Below are 20789 nucleotides of genomic sequence, written 5' to 3'. Positions count from 1 at the left end.
AAAAGAAAAAAGAAAGAGAGAAAGAGAAAAAAAGAGGGAATAATGAGAAAGAGATAAGCTGGCCCTGGCCAGTCCTGGCCAACCCACGCCTAAGTCCTAAAAGAAAAGATCAGTCAGTCAGTTATCACTCACCATAAGATCTGTTCAAGTGAGGATTCAAGGGGACAGAGTTTCCCCAGAGGGAGTTCCAGCCAGAGTCAGTCCCAAGGGACTTCTTCTCAAGAGATCATCTTCAAGAGGTTGACCTCAAGAGCTCTCTCCAAGAGATTGTCCTCAAAAGAGATTCTTTCTCAAGAGACCCTCCTTAGAGTCTGTCTCTCAAGAGCATTTTTCTCTCAAGAGCTTTTTCTTCTCAAGAGATTCCTTTTTCTTATATAGGGGGTTTTCTCCTATGTCATCTCCCCTAAGTTCTTCCATCTACCAATCATAGTAGACATTTTCCAAAGGACAGCCCATTCTGAATTCATAGCTGAGTCGACTAATCCCTTTAGTAAGTTTGAACCAGAAAAAAACACAGCTGAATAAGTTTTCACCTCTTTGCTCCTTGTAAATTCACAAGTTGCCTGACCTTTATAGGTACTTAGCACCCTATTGTATTAATTCTAAAAATAGGCATGGCTTAAAGAACTTTTTGCCTCATTATAAATATGGGTTTAAGTACTTTCATTGTTTAGCAAGGAGTTTTCTCCCCTAAAGCAGTCTTAAGTACAGGTGGAGTAGAGGTCTTCCCATTTCTGATCTAAGTAGAGTTCTCACATTTTAGATCTAAGTAGCTTCACTGTTTAAAATGGGGAATAGTTCCAAAAGGGAATTGTCCCAATAAAAAATTCCCCAATGGGGAATTTTTTAACATTCACAAGTCTGAGAAATTTCAAGATTCACAATCCCCCCCTGATGATCATTGAGAGACTAGTCTCCCCATTGATCATTTAACATAATCAATTTGTAGTTCTAAATGCACTTCTAACTATGGATATACACAATATTCAAATATCTAAGAGAAAAATCGAATAGTGAGGGCAATGCTAGGCACATTGACAGAAAGCCAAATTAGGGGCAGTCCCTTTTGGCATAAATGTGTACATTTACAATAAATGTTCAATCAAAGTTCAGTTCAATCAATCATATCCAAAGTTCATTCTTGATCTTCTTGATGTAGTGTAGGTTTTCCAGCATCCTTCTGCAACAATTCATTCTCTTGTTTTAGGAGTTTCAAGCTTCTTTCTTGAAGATCTTTTCTCGAACAAAATCAAAGTCTTGGATTTTTTAGAAAAATACAATCTCAAACAAAAAATCAAAGATTCTTGGATTTTAAATTAAAATACAATCCCCCCTGAAGTAGGTGTTAAAAAAACATTCAGTTCAGCTTAAAATGCAATGTTGAGTTATGAGGGTGTATGAGTAAATTATCAAAAGAAGAGAAAAACAATCAAAAACATAAGGAAAAAAATTCAAAATAGGCCCTTGTATAGGTCAAATTTAAAGTAATTTCTATCCCAAAAGTCAATAGGACAGAATGCAGTAATATTTCACTTCGCCATTTGTACCCAAGACTACAGGAAGTTGCCATAATATAAGAAGAAAAGAATTCGAATTCTATTTTGGTAGGGAAGCGTCATTCCCTCGTCTGACCTTTTTGACATTCTCAGGGATATAGAGAGCCAGCATCATAGTCAAACTTTGTACTGGTATGAGTACTTTGCAAAGAGTTTGATACAAGGAAGTCCTACGACTTAACGTATGTCAAGTGTCGCAACCTTGAGTCTCACATTAGTATTTCCTGTGTGCTCTTTTGGCACTATTCAGGTTAAGTCTGTGCTCCTTGTTTTTATCCCATTTTCTGGAATCATATACAAACATTAATCATAGTCCTATAATATTTTATCAATAAATGGCAGGTTCTCATAGTTTAAAGCTTTTAGGTATGCATTGATATTATAGCAAGTATATATATACATATATATATATATGTATTAAACTTGTATTACTGCTGGAAAAAATATTAATTATGTGTACCTTTTGTACAAGAAATGAGAAAAAATCAAATATTCTGATCAAAAATAAAGAAAAGCAATAATAAAAATAAGGAAAAAATCAGTAATTCAATGTGTTCTCAAAAAACAGCATTCATTTGTCTGTGGATTATTATCTCCAATTCATATGATAGGATACAGTCAATCAGTCTCAGCAGAAGATGCTTTCTTCACATGTGAGCAGTGAATCCAAGAGTCCTTTTCTCCAATCTTTATAGATGTTGGAGTAGTTAACAATATTTGGAATGGTCCTTCCCATGAAGGCTGAGTTGCTCCAGTTCGCTTGAAATTCTTAATATAAATTTTGTCTCCTGGGTTCAGGTCATACAGAGAAAAGTCTAGTGGTCCAGCTTGTACTGCAGCTCCCGATTCATGAAGTTCACGTAGTTTGTGCTGTAACTCCTGTATATAGGAAGCAATAGTAGTATCTCCCCCTAATAGTGAGGTATATGCAGGGGAAAAAGGTTTAGCCTGAGTAAGTTTCTCACCTTTTTCTCCTGACAAGGAAATAATTGCCTGGGCTTTCATTAGTTTGGTATTTTGCTGATTGCTTTTGGACAGATTATCCATGAAAACCAAGGTATCACTCTAATATGGAATCAAAGAAATTCAAATTTCAGACACAGCTGAAAATATAAAACTGTATATATCCCACTGTTTTAGAATACATCCATTTTGTGATTATTTGAAATTATCTATAATTCTGATTCTTTTGATAATCCAGTGATTTTTTTAGTAGCCAAATCACATCAACAGTATCAGAGTGAAGTTTGAAATCATTGAAAGTGTGTGAAATTTCAACTAGCGCAACAGTAACAACAATGATAGCATTAGCAACAATAGCTCAGGCAGGAAGTCAGTCAACAAATTTTCATTAAGTGTTTACTATCTATCAGGCAACTCAATGGGCTGGAGATACAAAGAAAGGAAAATAAACACACACACATCATTGAGGAGAAGAGATTCTAAAAGAGACAATAGGCAAGTAACTAGATACACAGCATATCTACTTCATGATATCCAATAATTTGTCGGAGGTTGGTTGGGATTACTGGGAATCGTCTGTATAGCAATTATAATTGGACCTATAGGAGCTGAGGAGAGAGCTAGTATAAAGGGAGGATAGAATGAGACAGAGCCATGGGGACACTCACAATTAGTGTACATAATCGGGGAAAATCTAGCAAAGAAAACTGAGGAGGAATCATACAGGTTGGAGGAAAACCTGGAGAGAACAGTGTCATGAAAACCTAATGAAGAGCAAGTATTCAAAAGAGGAGAATGATGGACAGGAGCAAAGGCTTTGTACAGGTTAAGAAGAATAAGAACTGAAAATGCTATTATATTTGGCAAGTTAGAGGTCACTGGCAGCTTTAGACAGGGTAGTTTTAATTGAAGAATGAAAATGGAAGCCAGACTGCAGAGGGTTTAGAAGAGAGTGAAAGAAGAGGAAGGAGAGGCACTGTTTGGAGCTTTCTGAAGGAGTTTAACTGAGAAGGGGAGGTGAATTATAAAACAAAAAATTAGTAACAGTGATGGTTGGATAAAGTTAAGGTTTCTTTAAGAATGGAGAATGCATACGGGTGTGTGTGTGTGTGTGTGTGTGTGTGTGTGTGTGTGTTTAAACTCTTACCTTTGTAATGCTGTGTCCCTTCCCAGGCAGAAGAGTGCTGAGGTCTAGGCAATTGGCATTAAGTAATTTGCCCATATCACATAGCTAGGAAGTGTCTGAAGTCAAATTTGAACCCAGGACTTCCTGTTCCATCTCTAGGCCTGTAGTGTATTTTTAGGAAGCAGGGAAACAGCCATGGAAGGCTGAAGAAGGTTGAAGATTAGTAAAAGTGGGAATAATAGAGGGGTAAACTGCTGGAAAAGATGGGATGGAATGGTATCCAGAGTACATTTAAAAGGGCTTGCCTTGACAAGAAAGGCCATTTCTTTACATGAAATAGAGATAAAGGAGATGTCTCAGTGATAGAAAATGAGGAAGGGGAGAGAAGAGATGGTTCTATGCAAATAGCCTCCATTTTTTCCTGTGGAATAGGAAGCAAAATCATCATCTGAAAGGGGAGAAAGGAGAATGAACCATAAGAGGCTTGAGGTGGAATAAAAATGTGTGGAAAAGATACTATGGTTAGTGCACTAGTGGAATGATTAGGAAGTGTAAAAGTGCCTTGCTGCAGTGAAGGCTCAGGTGAGATATATGTAGTGGATTTAGTAATTATGGTTTCATGCTTTCCTCCAGCTCCATCAGGTAGTATGTGAATAGAAATAAAATCAGTGAATGGTGAACACAATGGTAGGTTAGAATTTAAGGCATGATCAGTAATAGAATAAGAGGTTAAGTTACTTGAGTATAGAGTTGCACTAGTTCACCAAGGGGAGCCTCTTATATTAGAGAGAAAATTCCATTCTCTCTCTTCCTCCTTTTTTCTTTCTCCTCCTCCCACTCCAGTTTCTCATTGGACAGTCAATTTACCCAGTTACAAGTAAAAGTAAAGAGAAAATCATGGTCTTTGATGCAGTTTTACATTTTTCCCTCACTTTTTCCCCTTTCCTCTCTCTCTCTCTCTCTCTCTCTCTCTCTCTCTCTCTCTCTCTCTCTCTCTCTCTCTCTCTCTCTCTCTCTCTCTCTCATTCAGTCACTAGATGGTTTTTGACTTTAACTAATGGTTCGAAACCAATTTTCATCTTCTCTATAATCAGGTAAATTGCATTTGTCTCATAATCATAGAACAGTTTTGGTGTAAATATTTCCCCAGCTGTTAATCTAAATGTTCTCCATTTCTTCATATGCAGATCGCTGAAGCACATTGTCTTCTCCATTTGCTCAGAGACACAAAGGTAAAGAAGGTGTTGATTCCAGGCAGCTGAACAGAGGGAAGAACTTGAGTAATGGATTAAGGGAATGGCTAGTAGTCTAGTTTGGGTGGAATATAGCCTTTTTAAAAAAGGCTAAAATGTCAGACTAAGGAGCTTATATTTTACTCATCAGGTTGGGGGCATCACTAGAGGTTTTTGAGCAGGGGCCATCAAACCTGTGCCTTAGGAAAAACATTTTTGTAGTTGTGACACAGAAACCAACCAGAAGGCTATTATAGTATTCCCAACTACTTAGACAAGAATTGTCTCATCCAGCAAATGGCAAAATCAGTAGCATGCAATGAGAGTATTTTTCTTTTGGTTATCTGTAGGTATTGAATAAGTTGCCAATTTCATTCTTTACAGATTTTAAACTGATGTGTGTCTGCTCTTAATTAAAAACATGTTAATGCTATAAGAAGAGCAGTTAGAATCCCTGGTGTAAATGCTTAGGATATTTAGGCACTCTCTCACATCTGTTGGTGATTCCATTAGCTTAACAACTTAAATTAAATCCATTTATGAAGTGTCATGTATTGGCAAAGATGTAAAATTCTCATTTTTACAATTCATAAAATCTATACTGTTTACATAGACAAGAATTTCTCATAAATATTAAGTGATATGTTTCCAAAGGGAAATTCAGTTTTGTATTTAGTGGAAAAAGCAGCCAGAAGAAGTGAATGGACTGCATGTATCCCTTAATGTCTATCAACAATAAGCAAATTAGAAAATTATACTATCATACCTCATTATAATGCTTTTGTTTTTGAACTTACGGCTTACTACATTTATCCTTATTAGCAACTCACCACATCATGAGTTTTGAAATCTTCCCTCCTCTTCTCCCTTTAATATTCTGATAGTCTCTTTCTCCTCCCTCCTTCCCTAAGTAAGGTAACAAAACAGAAGATTCAAAAATAATTCATCACATTTCTAATCTAATAAAGGTTTTGCTGCCATTCCAACAGCTCCAATATATCAGATATGTCCTCATTTGGGGCTTACTCTATCAAGGCTATTGATATTCCTGATGCCTTCTTCCTTGTCCTCTTCCCAGCCCTCTCCCCAGTTATATAGTATAACAACTATAATCTTGGTGAAAATGGTCACCAAATCTGTTGCTACTGAAAAGTATTGATTTAAGCATAATCAACAACTAAATGACTGACTCATTTCTAACTGCCTTACCAATAATTATTACTATGTCCCTAAGAACAAGAATGCTATCACCTAAATAGAGGAACAAAAAGTATAAACTGGGTTGCAGAGAAGAGGCTGGGCAAAGGGGAATATAAAGACAAAAGGCATAGTAACAGCCATTTACTCTATCATTGGCCCACATTCAAAAGAAACTAATATATGTAGTTTACATATGTACATATATGTGTGCTAACAAATATGTACATATAGTTTTAAACTTTTAAAATGACTTTCATATTTAAATTTTGTAAGTGACATTTACTCTTATTTTTGAATGATGTTATATTGATTACCTCATGTCCTGGGACATGGAGGAACTTCCTCTACTAGATCCAAAAGCACTCAAAAGAGTTCAACCTAATCATCTATAAATTAAAAATCAAGTGGATTAAAAATAGTCAATAAACATTTATTAACCACTTACTATCATCAGGAATGATGCTAAATGCAGTAGACAGAAAAAGGAAAAGTAATATAGTCCTTGCCCTCATGTAATTTATAATCTGATGGGGGAAGTCAACATTCGAAAGAGAAGTGAAAAGTGGGAGGAGGAAGGGAGAAAGCATCATGGCAGAAGGCATGGTAGAGAAGCCAAAAAAAGTCCAAAATGTGTGCAGCCAGAGCAATCAAAGAAGTCTAAAATTATTAGAATCTGGCAGAAAATAAGATTTCTTTTTTTAATTTTATTTATATTGTTATACAAAACACACTCCCATATTGGACATTGTTATAAGAGCAAAGTCATACATAACTGAAACCCCAAAATAAAACCATAAATACACTGATGTGAAAGAAGACTCCAACAGTTCTTTCCCTGGAGATGGATAGCACTTCCCATCATGTCTTTCAGGATTCTCCCAGATCATTGCATTGCTGAGAATAGCCAAGTTTTCACAGATAATCATTGTACAATATTGCTGTTATAGTGTACAATGTTCTCTCAGTTCTTGGCATTAGTTTCTGCAGATATTTCCAGCTTTTTCTGAAAACATCTTGCTTAAGATTTCTTGTAGCACAGTAAGTAGTATTTCATTACCAACATGTACCACAATTTTTTTTGGCTATTCCTCAATTGATGGGCATTCCTTAATTTCTAATTCTTTGCCACTACAAAAAGAGCTGCTATAAACATTTTTTTGTACAAGTAGGTCCTTTTCTCTATTTTATTATTTCTTTGGGATATAGAGGAAATGAGATTTCTGAGGAAAAAAGGACTATTGTCAAAGTTCTGAGATTTTGTTAACAGCTCACAGAGCTGGTTCATTATAGGGAGAGATAGAATGATAAAGTAGAAAGAACACTGACTGGAATGAGAGGACCTGTGTTTAACCCTAATTCTGTCATATTCTAACTATGTGTCCTTGGGTAAGTCACTTATGTCTATAGGACTGAGTTTCCTGATTATAACATGAGGGAATTTGTTTCTATTGCCTTAAGGGTCTCTCTCATGGATTTCTAAATTAATTTTACTTTGGACAGATATGGAAAACAGAAAATGGAATGGGTACAGCAATAGATAGGCAGAGATTGGTCTAGATTATCTCTGGGAGGATTTGGTAGTGAAGATGTTAGTAAGACTCCCCAAATAAAAATCTAATATTTTTAACAATGATATTCTGGTGATGCTCTAAGTCTATGAATCATGGTGTATTAAAGCCTTAGAGGAATCAAAATAGTGGGTTGCCTAAAGACAAATGGAGAGATGTACAGTGAGCACAGATAGTCTACATCATATTAGGAACAATAATGTGTACATAAAGTGGTGCAAAAGGGATGTATCAAACATATTATTAAAAGGAGATGGTTTAAGCATTGAATTAGAGCAAGGGATAACACATAGTTACAATACACTGGCAGTCACAAAATATCAAGGGATCTGAAAGAAGCCCTCTTGTATATTGGGCAAAAATACTCTGTACAGAGTCCATATCCTGTCTGCAAACACATTTCTTGTGTCTTTTGAAATATTTCCCTATCCTTAATAATGCAATAGCTTTCATTTCTGTGGTCATTCAAACTTTACTAGGTGGCTTAGTAATCATATAAATGAATAATTATAGATAACTAGTTCTCAGAATTAGAGGTAGAAAGACGGTGCATGTGTATGTAGAGATATGATATAAATATAGCAAGATGGCATGAAGATGACTAAAGAACATCAATAACTGATGGTTCTGAGCTAGCCTCATCCTGAAGACTTATTTTACTTTTTTGATCATGCCATAGCCATTCTTGAAAAGAAGTATGGAGATAAGAGACACATTATTTTATCAGGTACATTACTGATTATTATTCTAGTTTCACCACTCAAAAAGTTAAGGTCTGAATGTGATATTTGTCTTTTTTTGTAGAGTAATATCAGCTCCTATTCATGTCATAGAGGTAATGGAAAAATATATTATGAATAAAAATAATCTATAAAGAAGTGTGTCCTGGTGGAAAAAGCATTAACTTTAGAGTCAGTGTATTGTGAAGATTGGATTTAGCTATTTCCTGATTGTAACTATGAAGATACTTAGTTTAACAAAATCAAGAATGTCTTGGGAACTCTAAATTACTCCACCCTACTTAGACCTTACTTTAGGGGAAGATAAAGTTGTAATCTCCTGATTGAAGAATGAAGGTACTTAACTATTACCTTATTGTTAAGCTAGAACTTTAAGTTAACTCTATTTTAAGATCTTAATACAAAAAGGTGTTAAGTAACTATAAAGGTTAAATTAATCACAAAAAGGTTAAGTAACTCACAAAAGGTGAACTTAACAAAGAAGTGTTAAGTAACTCTAAAGATATAATCTAATCAAAGAAGATGAGAACTAAAAAGAATGGGCATTTAGAGGAGGAGACACAAGAGTGAAAGGTCTATATATTAGCTCATTTCCTCTCTTGGCTACCTTTTGCAGTGGAGAGTTAGCTGATAGCAGCGTGGTCCAGTTCAGTGAGTTTCTGGCTGAGTTTCCCTCCTTTACTTTTCCAACTTTATCCTCTTAGAAGCCTCTAATCTTCTTCGGAGTCCTAGAGGTGGGAATATTAAGCTCCCCCTAGAACAGGCCAGACAGGAGAAATCCTATATCCTCTTCCCTCCTCCTTAAATTCCATCCCTCTATATTAATTAAATTACCATAAATTTCCACACTGACTTGGGTATTTTATTTGGGATTTCCCCTGGCAGCCAATTAAATCTAGATTATAAGTCACAACCCTAAAATTATCTTTACAGTATCTAGGTTCAAATTCTGCTTTGGCTGTTCTCTACCTATGTAATCTTAGATAAATCACTTAACCATCCTCAATTTTAATTTCTTTATATGTAGATCTCTATGTCCCTCATTGGTGAGCATTTAACTTAAGTAGCCTACCAAGCAAAAGCTACCTCCAACCTAGCACACTATAGGGTGGAGGGAATTTGATTGGTAAATTTTCACCATAACTAACTTAGCCCACACCCATCAAGTGTTGTTGTTCTCTAGCCATCTTCATGCTTTATAACTACACTTATACCATACTTCTACACACACACACACACACACACACACACACACACACACACACCTTCTTTCCATCTCTAATTCTGGGAACTAGTTTTCTAATAATCATTCATTCATTTGATTGCTAAGCCCTGTTAGTAAAGTTTGAAAGATGACAGAGGATGAAAGTTACCACCTTATTAATTATAGTATAATAGTCTTAAAGTGCCTTGGAAAGACCATTGAAGCTTGTGGAAATATTCTGAAAACCACATGGTTAAGAAATCTTTTTCAACTGTATGTAAAGGAAGACCTAGGGATATCTTCCAAAATGGTGAGTCAATTTCAAGTCTAGGCTTATTTTCTCATTTTTTTCAGCTACATTAGGGAGATATCATTTACTCTACCATTCACAGTATCAGATGATAAATAATGTTGTGAGACTTAGAGGAGAAGCCTTTGGATCTTCTCCCCTTCTATGAGCTTATGAATTTAGCCTTGATTCTTGATCTCTATGCTTGTTCTTTTATGTTTTAGGTAAAGGATTAGAGCTTCTGATCTTATTAGTTTTGAAAATTTATGGAGAGAGCCAAGATGGTAGAAGAGAGGGACTGTTATAGCCAAGCTATTCAAATACTCTCCTCCAGGTAACTTTTTTTAAAAGCCTTTAATTGAATACCATAGCAGCGTAACTAAGAAGAGGTTAGGGTGAGACATTTTTCTATTCCAAGACAAGTTAGGAAGTCCAAAGTAGAGGTATGCGACATTGTAGTGGAAACTGGCCTAGAGTGATAGCAGTGAGCCACTGGTGCTGTAGAATAGTAGCAATAGTGACCTCAGGAACCCTCAGCCCAAAGATAGTAGGGGGATTGAAAAGCTCATCAGAAAGAGATTTGGTGACTGCCTAGCGCATACCTAGTTGCTGGTCATAGTTCCAGGGCAGAGAATCAATTTTGGTCTTAGAAGAATATGGCTCCTGGTCAGGGTTCCAGGGCAGAAATGAGCAACTTCAAGGGGGCAAGGTTTTTTCAGGAAGGACCAGAACACAGAACAAGAGACCAGTGATCAAACCTTTCATTGGACCACTGAAAACTGAACAGAGCATTAGAACTAGCAGGGAAAACAGTAGTGGAAATAGTTGTTATTGTTGTTGTTGTTGTTTGTCTTAAATTTTTTTTTATTTAATTAATTAATTTAGAATAGTTTTCCATGGTTACATGATTCATGTTCTTTCTCCCCCCCCCCTCCTACCCCGCTCCAGTAGCCAACATGCAATAGCAATGGAAATAGTTGTGGAAAAAAAAACCCTAAAGTTTGAAAAAGTGCCTCTCTTCTGCTCTACCACAGGGTCACATACTTCCCTTAGAATTTCCAAAGTTTTCTGGGCCTGGAAAAATGGACAAATCCCAATTCTAATATAGATTTCAATGTAAAGAAATGGGTTAGAAAAATAGTAAGCAATAAAATATAAACCTGATCATAAATCTATTATGTTGACAGGGAAGATCAAGACACAAAGTCAGAGGAAGACAATTATGTAATCTTCTGCTTGTATAGGTATTCAGCTATAAGCAAAATCTGAAAGAAAAATGCAGATTCAATATAAGCCAAATAAGAATTCCTGGAAGAACTAATAATATTATTTTAAAAATCAAATAAGAGGTGTAAAAAACAATAAACAGTTCCATTTTAAAAACTTGGAAAAGATCTAAACAAATAAATAAATAAGTAGAACCAAGAGGGAGTTATATATAGTTAGAGGATTAATATTTAAAGAATAATTTGTGAATACCTCTTGAGAATGAACTGAATAATAGAAACACAAAAGACACAATCCATATATTTATAACTTTATCGGGTGATATCTTCAATAGTGCAGAGAGGGGAGAGAGGGACTGATACACCTATGAATAAATTCTACTAAATAAATACAAAAAAAATGAAAATTTAAAAATCAAATAAGAGCATTATAGGAAAAATCAAGGAAAGAAATAAGGGTAATGCAAGGAAATTATGAAAAAAGAATTAATAGTTTAGAAAAAGTGGCACAAAAATGCTTAAGAAAATAATACCTTAAAAACAGAATTGGTCAAGTGGTAAAAGAGTTGTAAAACTTCACTAAAGGAAAAAAAACTCTTTAAAAAGTAGAATTAATTGGGGGCAGCTGGGTAGCTCAGTGGATTGAGAACCAGGCCTAGAGATGGGAGGTCCTAGGTTCAAATCCGGCCTCATCCACTTCCTAGCTGTGTGACCCTGGGCAAGTTGCTTGACCCCCATTGCCTAGCCCTTACCACTCTTCTGCCTTGGAGCCAATACACAGTATTGACTCCAAGATGGAAGGTAAGGGTTTAAAAAAAAATAAAAAAAAAATAAAAAAAGTAGAATTAATTGACAGTAAAAGAGGTACAAAACTTAGCTGAAGAAAATAACTTCTTAAAATTAGAATTGGACAAGTGAAAGCTTATGACTCCTTGAGACATCAAAAATAATACAACAAACTTAAGAGAATAAAAAAAGTAGAAGAAAATGTGAAATATACCACAGGAGAAGCAAATTAATTAGAAAATAGACTGAGATGAAATAATTTATGAATTTTAAACTACCTGAAAACTACACTCAAAAAGATTCTAGACGTCATATATCAAGAAGTTATATAGGAAAATTTTCCTGTTATCTTAGAACTAGAGAATAAAATAGAAATTGAAAGAATCCACCAATCATTTCCTGTAAGTGATCTCCAGATGGAAATCCCAAGGAATATGATAGCCAAATTACAGAGATTCCCAGGTTAAAGTGAAAGGTCAGGAGGTTGTGTTAATTTCCCAGAGTTTCAGAGTATGGGTTTTGTGGCTTAGAAAATATCAGATACCAAGAGGAGCAAAGAATAATCTTTGGGAGGAACGTTCTGAACATACTATTGGGTAACTGAGATGAAGATTCATTCAGTCATGCTTTATCTAGACATGAAGTTGGTGGGACAAATATTCTTTATAAACTAAGTTAAGATTGTGTCCCTGAGATATTAGGAAGAGATTATTGTTTTTGTTAAATCTTTGAAATAAATGTCCATTTATAAAGGCTAATTAATGTTAAGTAGAATTATATAGAACTGGGATGCTAGAGACTTCTACCTAAGAATGAGGGGAGCACAGAATACTCTTCAATCTTAAGGGGCCTATGCAACCTCTCTGGCTCTGGAAAAGAGGGCCAAATCAACTTTATTACACCTCAATTTTTGTTAAGCACTATATACTAGGAAAATTGATAGATGTAGGCTAGAGACTAAAGCATTTAAAGAGATTTGGAACCAGTCAAGTGGCTTAACAAAATGAGTAATTATTAATGATTTCACATCAATTTAGGAGGAAGTCTCTAATGCAGTGGAAGAAGGATCAGTGTTTATTTGACATTTTTATCAATAACTTAGAAAAAGGACATTGATAGCATACGTATCAGATTTATAAATGACCCAAAGCTTGAATGAATCCATAGTTAAGACAAGTTAGAATTCAAACAGATCCTGGCAGGCTAGAACATTGGGTGGAATCAAACAAGATAGAATTTAATAATGGCAAATGGGTTGGAAAACAATTTCACAAATACAAAATGGATGAAATGTGGTATCTGTGACTTAAGTCTTATTTCAGCATGAGAGATGCATCAGATCAGCATAATTCTTTTAGAGTTTATAGTTCTTTATTGAGTACAGCTCACTAAGGAAATTGGAGAAGTAATGAGAACAAAAGTAGATGTAATAAACAGGGACCTTAAGAGCCAGGGATATAAGGAAAATGGAGGAGGGGGAGAATTTCCTGGAGAATCTCTATTGTCAATCTGAAAGGAGTCAGCTGATCTGGTTTGAGTAATGGTAGGTATCTGGTTTGAGTAATCTGGTAGGTGATGGAGAAGTTGTGGGGATCCTCTCTTTATAGTAGACATGTAAGCAGGAATCACAAACCTGGATGAATACCAAAAGAAATTAATGAACTTCAGAGGTAAGAACCTTTGTCTGATCATGGTTCAGTAGCCTTGAAGTAGCAGTTTTTTATTTAACCCTTTCTTTGGAAGGGGGATGTCCAAGGGTCTGAGTGGATTCAGGGATCTTGAGAAGACTGTTTCCTGGAATTTTCTTCTATTGTTTCTTAAGACAAATGGTTAAAAAAGCTTATCTTAAAAGGAAAGAAAAAAGATTTCTCACTAGCAAATAAAGTCCTTGAGTGCAGACTTTTTTTTTTGCTTCATTTTGGATTCTCAGTATTTAGCACAGTGCCTAGCACATTATAGACACTTAGTAAATGTTCCTTGATTGTCTGTTTGACTACAGTCAACATGAGTTTACAACATGATTAGGTGATCAAAAAAGCTAGTCAAATACTAGGGTACTTTGAAATACATAACATCAAAGAAGTAGAAATTTATTGATCTACTAAATTCTGTCACAGTCTGGTTACATCTAGAGAATTATGTTTAACTATGGGCACCATGCTTCAGAAAGGATATTGATAAACTAGAATACATGCTGAGGAGAACAACCAAAAGAGAAAAGACATTTGAGTTCATAATGTATTGGAATTGCTTCAAAGAAATTGAGATATTTAGCCTGGAAAAGAGAAAGTACAGAGGATGAAGTAAAAGTTATCTTCAGGTGGTTGAAGAAGTTATCATCTGAAACTGAATTTAGACTTCTACTTGGCCTCAAGGGAGAAATTTAAGAGCATTTGCTAGAAAAGCAAACATAGGTTGGATGTAAAGAAAAAGACCTTAATAAATCTATTTAAGCTACGTGGAAATACAAGGGGCTGTCTTGGGAGGAAGTGAGTTCTCCCTCATGGGAGTTGCTGTTTTTTTTAAACCCTTACCTTCCATCCATTTTATAATTGATACTAAGTATTGGTTCCAAGGCAGAAGGGCAGTAAGGACTAGGCAATTAAATGACTATGGTCACACAACTAGGATGTGTCTGAATCCAGATTTGAACCCATGATCTCCCATCTCTAAGCCTAACTCTCAAGCTACTGAGCCACCTAGCTGCCCCATATGGGTTTTTCAAGCAAAGATAGATAACAAGTTGTAAAGTATGTTGTAGAAAAAAATTCCCTTCTCAAGCATGATCCACAGAGGTCCCTCACAACTCTGAAATTTTGTAATTCTCTAGCCTGTAACTCAACATACAGATTTTGTTTTAAAATTTTTAAGAGAATTTATCAATTTTTGCTTAGTGGTACATTTTATCAACATTCCTGCAAAGGTAAAAAGACCACATACCTGAAGATTTTGAAAAAATGAATGACACATATCTCGGTTTTATAATATATGTACAGTGCATGTTAGAAACGGAGATTATATGCTAAACACTCACCCTATATTCTTTATACTACCTCCCAAGCCCCTATGGAAACTTTCCAACTAAAAAACAATTAGCCATATAATCCTACTATTTCAGGGTTTATTAGAAAATCCATTTTAGGTAGCAATGAAAAAAATACTTCAGTCCAACTTGAGGGAAGTCAGAAATTGAATGTTTTCAGAGTAACTTCTTCCTACTAAATTTGGGGTCCAAAGACTCCAAAAAGAGAGAAATACATAGAGTGAGGGTTTAGGATGATGGCAAAAATGGAAAACAAGTGTTCCCAATGGAAATTTTTCCCAACATGTATTTTGACAAGATACTTAAGGGCAATAATTATTATCTCTCATGATTTAATTAAACTCAAACTACTAGATAAGTGAGGAATCTGATTGACAAATAATCTTTAATATCTCTTCATTTTTTTCTTATTGAGTATAGGCTAACATAAAGAATATCACTTAGAATAAGTAGCTTAAAGAATGAAAAGAATTCAAGTCCCCATAAGCTTTTAAATTTAATATTTTATATGCTTTCAAGGTTAATTAATTAAGAAGGTACCAAGAAGGTACTAAGAAGGTTAGACACTAAGGACATGATGATGATCAGAGCATTTAGATAGCACCTACCATGCTAAGTGCTTTACAAATATAATCTCATTGGATATTCACAACAATCCTGGGAAGTGGGTACTATTATTATCTCCATTTTACAGTTGAGAAAACTGAGGCAGATGTTAAGTGCTTTACCCAATGTCATATAGCTAGTTTCTCTGATAATTTTATTTTAAACATTTATTTTATCACTCTGCAATTGTAGGCCAAGTCTTCTAAATTTAATTTATCCTATTGCAAAATTTAAATAAATTTCCAAAAAAAAAATTTATGAGTAAATTTCATCCAGTGTAATAAAAGGACATAGACGTGTCTGAGAATTTAGATGAGCAGAGATAACTATTCATCCAGGGAAATGGCTAAATTGGAAGAAATAACAAAAACAGCAAGGAAAAAGGCTTTCACAGTTCTGAAAACAGTACTCCCCTCGGAGTCCAGAGACAGGTTTTATTCTAGTCCTGGTTCAGCCGTTCTGTGTTTATGTGACCCTAGCCAAATTGTTTAATCTTCCCAAGTCTCAGTTTCTTGAGGAAAGATGATATTGAGTCTTGGATTCAACTGGGGAAATTTTTAAATAAGAGAAAATCTTTACAGATTAGAAACCACTAGAGAAATACAAGCTGTCATTTAAAAAGATGTTGCTAGTGTGGCATATAGATTTTAAATAATTCCTCCATTCATATCTGCATTATTAATGCTGTTTTTCAGTTCACATTATTTCACAACCCCTTAGGATGTGAGTGGAATTCTGGAAGTCATTTATTCCAACTGGTCGATTCTACAAATAAAGTCATTTGAGATAAGGTGATTTGTTCACACAGAGAGTAAGTTGCAGACAGGAGCAGGATTCAAATCTTTGGACTCCTAGAATAGACGTCTTTACACAACTATGAATGCCATTTTTAGGTTTCCTCTAAAGCATCTAGTCATTTCTTTGGAAAAAATAATTATCTCTGCTCATTTAAATTCTCAGGCAGATCTATCTCTTTCATGATGTTAGATGAAATTCTCTAATAAAATTTTATGCATTTATTAAATTCCCAAAGTCACAAATAGCCATTCTCATCTCCTTTAATATTTCTCTGCTTACTGCAATGAAATATAGCATGCTCTTTCATTCTCAACACATCTTGGTGTTACATTTTCAAACTACCTCATGCACTTTCAGATTTGGGTTCATTACTTTTCATCAGTCTCTCAAAGTTTTTGTTTTTGTTTTTTTACATTTTCTGATTCCATGTCCCAAAACAATGCTATTACCCCTCTATTTTCTTCTCTCTTCTTTATTCAATCGAGGAACATACATTTACTGATTATATAGTATGTGTGAGTTATGTTTAGCTGACAAAGAATATGTGGTTTGGTTTGTTATTGTTTTCCACTTTCTTTTTTGTTGTCATATTTTATTCTTCTCAGAGATCTATTTTGAAAATCCTTCTTTTAGAGATTTTATCAAATTTGGACACACACCAGCTAATGCTTCTCTCTGTTTAGGGGTCATAGAATTTAGGTGCTTAGCTATCATGTAAGTAGGTGGCTCTTTCATCTTACAGAAGGGGAAACTGAGACCCATAATGGCTAAGTGACTTGCCACAGTTACACAGGTAATAATAGCTCTGTGATTTAAACTCAGATTCTTTGACTCCAAATCCAATATTCTTTTTATGATATCACTCCAATGTCTACCAAACAAGTTTAATTTCCTCATACTAGAAAATTGCCTGAAAAATGTAATAAAGTCTGTCTTCTTGTTTACTCTCCAGAGCACCAATAGCATATTCCCCTAAGCTTGGAGGAAAGTTATCCATGAGGCTATCATCACAAGGCTTTCACTCAGGAATACTTTGCAAATTCAACTCACTAATGGATTTATTCATTTTTCAAAAGCTATTTCTGAAATTTAAGAATGATGCCAGCAGAAGTGTACCCTAAGTGCTCCAGACAGCAAAATTTGTCAAAAAATGATTTATAATCATTAATTTTCTTTTTGTGATACTAGACAGATGGGTTAAACAATAGCACATTTATATAGAATGGCTTGACCCAAAGAATAGTTTTTAATGGCTCTAGGTTATTTATTAAAACAGTCTAGTTTAAGCAACATTAAAAAGAACTGCATTTAAGGGAAAGTTGGTTGCTCAGTGAATAAATAGTCAGGTCTGAAGACAGGAGATTCTGGGTTCAAATCTGGTCTCAGACACTTTCCAGCTGTGTGACACTGAGCAAATCATTTAACCACAATTGCCTAACCCTTAACACTCTTCTATCTTGGAAATAATATTAATTCTAAGAAAGAAGGTAAGGGGACAAGGGTTTATTTTGCATTATAGTTTATTAAACTATATTAATATTATATTACAATTTAACTATATATTATTTTATATTATAATTTTATATTATATTTTATTAAACTATATTAAATAAAGATATTTTTGGACTACAAGAACATCCTAGCCTGAGGAATTGAGAACTTGAATCTGATCCAAGTCTTGTCTTTAACTCATTCTTCTGGTTGATCTTGGAAAACTTGTTTACCCTCCTTGCACCCCCAGGCATCTCTCCAAATTGCAGAACAGGCTTGGATCTGCAGTAGAATAAGAAGTTCTTCATTGAGAGTCCCCTATATTTGACTAATATTCAACTATTTCCTGTACCTATGAAATCATAAATTCAGTGTGAGGAAAACAAGACAACAAACAAATTCACATTAAATATAAAAAGGAATATATAATTTAACATCTTCCCTGATGGGCTACCAGATGATACAGTGGATAGAGTGCTAGGCTTGAAGTTAGGAAGACATCTTACTGAGTTCAAATTTGGCCTCAGCCACTTACTATCTGTGTGATTGATTATAGGCAAGTCACCTAACTCTTCGTGCTTCAGTTCCTCATCTCAAAAATGAATTGGAGAAAGAAATGGCAAATCACTCCAGTATCTTTGCCAAGAAACCACAGATGTGATAAAGAGTCAGATATGACTGAAACAATCAATGATAACAACAACGATCTGCTTTTATAATTATAGGACCACAAGTCAAGAATGGAAGGATTCTTAGAAGTCACCTAGTCCAATCTCTTAATTTAGTAGCTGACCAAACCAGGTACCAAAGTGATAGAGTCCTGCCCAAGGTGATATAGGTAGAGGCTCAATTAAAGGCTCAGACTTGAATTTAAATTTTAACTCTAAGTGTTCTTTCCACAAATCCACCCAGCTACCTCTAATTCCAAGCAATGACCATCCTGAATCTCATTTTCTTTGTCTTAAATGATAGTCTGCATTGGTGTTATCAAACTCAAATAAATTTAGGAGCTAAATTGTACATAAGGATCCCAGGTAGATAGCATTTTTACTTAGAAAACCACAAATTAATATTATAAAAAATTTAATATATTTTAATTTATTTTCTCAAATGTTTTGCAATTCATTTTTTTTCTGGTTTTGGTTGTTCTTGAAGTGTTGAAGACCTCCATTGATGTGTTTGATGATAACTAGATGATCTCAAATGCCCCTTTTCTATCTAAAGTATATACTTTTATTTCCTAAAGTATAAATCATTCCCTCTCTGTAATAATGGTAACATCACAAAAATGAAAAAGTTATGTAACATCTGCCATACTACAATGTCTTTGAAATGTGAACTGGAAGTCCTTGATTAAAAGTAGCCAGAATGGGGGCCATTGCCTCTGATAGACCTGTATAATAAAATTATTTCTAGGAGTAGGAGGTAGATAGCCACCTACAGTACAATATGCAGGTGGCCATAATGAGAGTCTTTTCAGTTCTTTCAGTCTTGTCTGACTCTTTGTGAGCCCCTTTGGGGTTTTCTAGGTGAAGATATTGGAGAAGTTTGATATTTTCTTCTCCAGCTCATTTTATTATAGATGAGGGCATTGAGAAATGGAGGGTTAAATGACTTGCTCTGGGTCACACAGACAGTAAATGTCTGAGACCAGATTTAAACTCAGGAAGATGTCTTCTTGACCCCAAACCCAGAACTCTATCCACTGTTGTCAGTTAGTTGCCTTATCATGAGGAATAATGTCTATAAATTGATTAGAATGAACTGTTATTCCATTGGTATAAGAAACTTCTGGTGATGAAACTATCTACCAATTAAAATCTTTATCTATGTTTATAGACTTAAAATTGTTATGAGCTTTTAAAGTATGAAGTAAACATCCAAGGATCACATATCAGCCTGTATCACAGCAGGACTTGAACCCAAAACTTCCTAATCAGGACTGCTTTCCTATGCATTATTCCATTTTCTCAATATAAATGCATATATTTTAATGCTAGAAAAATATCTTCCTTTGCAGGTTAAATAATTGTGTTCAGTCAAAAGCTGCATATTATAATGACAGTTTCAAAGTCTCTGAAAAATAGTAAAATATCCTCATGGACATAAAATATTAAGAGGAAAAGGGAAAACAAGTTTTATTTAGAAATTTTTCTATTAAATGTTACCCAATAGAAATGAGATGCTACAAATACATCTGTAAATTTATCTTGTCACTAGGTTTATGGAAAGAACAAAGAACTACAGAGTTCAGCAGAATGTAGCAAGTCTGCCACATAAGCGCTGAATATGATACTGCAAAGCATCTGGACTTTTATGATGTAATCAATGACTTTGCAACCATTACAGTCCAAAATGTTGCAGAGTAAACACTTAAATTTTCAGTTGTACTTGTTTGTATTTGAGCAAATGTCATGTTTGGCATGGGACTTGCTATACCTCTAAATAATCCTAGTGATAAAGACCTTCTATAACATAGCAATCTGTTGCATATGTCTAGTGCATACGCCAATAATTCTAAAACACATGCTAATAATTAGAGCTATCCAAAAGTGCAACAGGGTTATTCACAAAGTAGTGAGTTCTCCATCACTGGAGAACTGAATGTGGATGTTGGATGATTGCTATTGAAGGGTCTAATAAAAGGAAATCCAGTTCAAGTGGGGTTGGATTAGATGTTGGATAGAAGTCCTTTCTATAATAGTTTTGATGAATTTATACTCAGTGGAGTTGAGGGCACCCAGTTTTGAAAATCTTTCCTAGCATGTACATATGCCTTATGGTGGTTCAAATCTATAACAACTTTTGTGGGGTAGGAAACAAAGGAGAAATAGAACTAAGATTTTCTCCTTTCTTGACTTAACATCTGTTTGTATAAGAGTTCCTCATTTTATAGATGAGGAAACTATGGCAGATAGGGTTAAGAGACTTGCCCAGGGTCACACAGCTAGTAAGTATCTT

Source organism: Monodelphis domestica, chromosome 2, assembly GCF_027887165.1.
Source record: "Monodelphis domestica isolate mMonDom1 chromosome 2, mMonDom1.pri, whole genome shotgun sequence".
NCBI classification, from domain to species: Eukaryota; Metazoa; Chordata; class Mammalia; order Didelphimorphia; family Didelphidae; genus Monodelphis; species Monodelphis domestica.
Note: the sequence above shows the minus strand (reverse complement) of the source record.